This window comes from Kryptolebias marmoratus, linkage group LG15, assembly GCF_001649575.2.
Source record: "Kryptolebias marmoratus isolate JLee-2015 linkage group LG15, ASM164957v2, whole genome shotgun sequence".
NCBI classification, from domain to species: Eukaryota; Metazoa; Chordata; class Actinopteri; order Cyprinodontiformes; family Rivulidae; genus Kryptolebias; species Kryptolebias marmoratus.
Genome location: NC_051444.1, coordinates 33637106 through 33639603, shown reverse-complemented (window position 1 = coordinate 33639603; position 2498 = coordinate 33637106). Strand labels below are relative to the sequence as shown.

Genomic DNA, 2498 nt, shown 5'->3' with positions numbered 1-2498 from the left:
CCATGTGCAGATCGATTGTGCATGCCTGCGCTTTTGGCCGTTTCAGGAGAACGCCTCATTTGAGAGGAAGTGAAGTCTAGCAGAGATGTCTCAGACAGCTGCAGAAGAGTTAAGGCACGTTGCTAGCTTAGCTGATAAAAATACAGTCAGTGATGACTATTTATTGTTTCTCTTTCTAAACTCCCAGAGCGCAGAGGAGGTGTGCTTTAATACTGTAAATTTGATGCCATACAGCAAATCAATGTTATTTCATGGTTACCAATGGCAACCACAGAGAAAAGAGCAAAGAAACAAAATTTCAACGAGGCAGAACTTGATATGCTAGTGAGAGAGGTGGAGAACAGAAAAAAATATAATTTTTGGGAGCCACAGTAGTGGCGTTACAAATAAAATGAAGCGTTGTGAGCGGCAACACGTTATTACTGTTAATTCTGTGAGTGGGACAGAGAGGACCATGGCTGGGGTGAAGACAAAGTGGTCAAATTTTAGGGTGGACTCAAAAAAGTGACTAACCAGCCAATGCCACAGCCTGTCAGCCACAGGAGGTGGTCAGGGCGTACCTGAACTGACACCTTTTGAAAGATGGATGACAGGTGTCGTGCCGAAAAGTGATGGTCTGCCAAAAACTGGTTGGGCATGCAAACGTGAGGGAGCGGTATTACAGTGTGCCTCTTCTGCACTCTGAGGGTTTGGAAAGGGGGTTAGAAGGCAGCACTTGAGGGGGGAGCCACTGTCCCCTCGTGTGTTAATCTGTGGTACACATCACCCTGGTGATCATCCAGGGAGAGGAATGTGATGGGGAGAAAACTTATGGCTCACCAGCAGAAGCATAAATAAATCTGCTGTTTTAATAGCTTATGTTGAAGTCGATCTAAGATTAAAGTTTGATTATGGAGTGAAATTAAATATCTGAGAGGAATCACGATGCAGTGTGGCTTCAGTTCCCCACCTCACCATCTGTGTCTCCAGTTTCCCCTGTCTCCAAAACAAGCGTATATGGTACGTATGGCTCAGAGTTTGTGTGAGGGACTGCACATTTTCCCGTCAAGTTTATATTTTATAGATCACAAACTTTACATGGAAAGTGACATATGCAAGTTTCAGCCCCTGTTTTGTGCGTATGCCAGTTTTATAAATGAGACCCCTGAACTGTCCCACCTGCAGTTCTGACCAGAAAGTTATGGAGAATTTAAAACCAAAAATACACTATGACATTTTAACTCTTTTAGACATGTTTGCAGGAAGAACAAGACACAAATAACAAACACTTAAAATCAAATCAATCTTTATTATCATTTTAGCTGTGCATACATCAGTAGTGCAGAAATATTGAGACATGTCTCACTGGGGATCCTATAAAGAATTACAAATTAATCATGCTCATTTCTGTGTCCAAACATCAAAAGTGTTTGGACAAGAAACTGGAACATTTTAAAGTGGTAATACAATACCATACTAACTTCTTAGAAGATATTGCAGGTTTAAAATGCAGAAGTTGATATTTCTAAATTAAATTCATTTGATGAGCCAAAGCAATAAAACTAAAGTGGAACCAATGTTTTAATGATTTTTATCAATATATGCAAAAATGTGATTTTAGTATTTACTATAGTGGAGAAAATAGACAGTTATAGTAGAACCTTAGTTTTAAAAGGCGTGACAGCGCGTGTCAGTGTGGACAACAGACCAGCTGTTCAACACGTGATATCCGGTCAGAAACAAAACCCCCGAAGGTGGGAAAAAATTATAAAATTAACATTCAGTCGCTAATTATTTTTTACATGAAAAATGAACAGCCACTAAGAAGATTCAAAGTAGCGTTTTACTTTGAGAAAAAAAAATCAGTTCAGCAGCAGCACCGCGAGGAGCTCTTTAACTCCGCAAACCGATAGAACAAGTCAGATAAACACTCACCGGGCGGACAGTCCCGCTCCTCTTCCGGGGAAATCCAGGTTTCAGCGGTCACTGCTGCCCGACGCGGCCCCACACGCCAGAGCGGGACTGGGCTGGCTCTTATCCGGCAGCTGGGATAGTGATGACCGGATTACGGTTCAGGGAAGAGTGGGGCCCGAGGCGGCGGCTGCTAGAGGAAGCTGCAACCGGGGAGGCGGCCAACAAACGGTGGTCGAGTTGGAAGAAATGACGGATCACGCTGCGGACGCCGTGCTCCTCTGCGTCATCACGTACAACACAAAGAGCGACGTACGTTGGTCCAGATAGTAGAATAAGTATAAAACCTACAGTAAAATATCCAAAATTGACTGAACAACAAATAGAAATGTTTAAACAACTTTATGTCGAATATTTTGTTTTACTTTGTTTTTTTCACTCATTTTCATTTCAAGTTTTTCAACTTGACTACTTTCAGATTTATTTATTTATTATGGTTTAGCCTCTTAACCATGACCAGTAAGTCGTTCAGTTAGTTTAAAATGCAGATACCTCAAGAAATAGACCAATATAGTTTATTGTCACTGACATAATCATGTTCCAAAAGT

The 2498-nt window shown here is 41.5% G+C and overlaps 1 protein-coding gene across 2 annotated transcripts in view; it reads right to left on the bottom strand.

Annotated features, from left to right (window-relative positions):
* Window positions 1-2151, bottom strand: part of LOC108250636 (uncharacterized protein KIAA0895-like) — a 43237-nt gene extending 41086 nt beyond the window's left edge. The window contains exon 1 of one of the 2 annotated variants that reach the window (XM_037979979.1): window positions 1915-2151. The gene's annotated coding sequence lies outside the window, so the exon portion shown is untranslated. The remainder of the gene's footprint in view (window positions 1-1914) is intronic. The other variant, XM_017440612.3, reaches the window with a different exon arrangement.
* Between the last annotated feature and the right edge of the window lie 347 nt (window positions 2152-2498).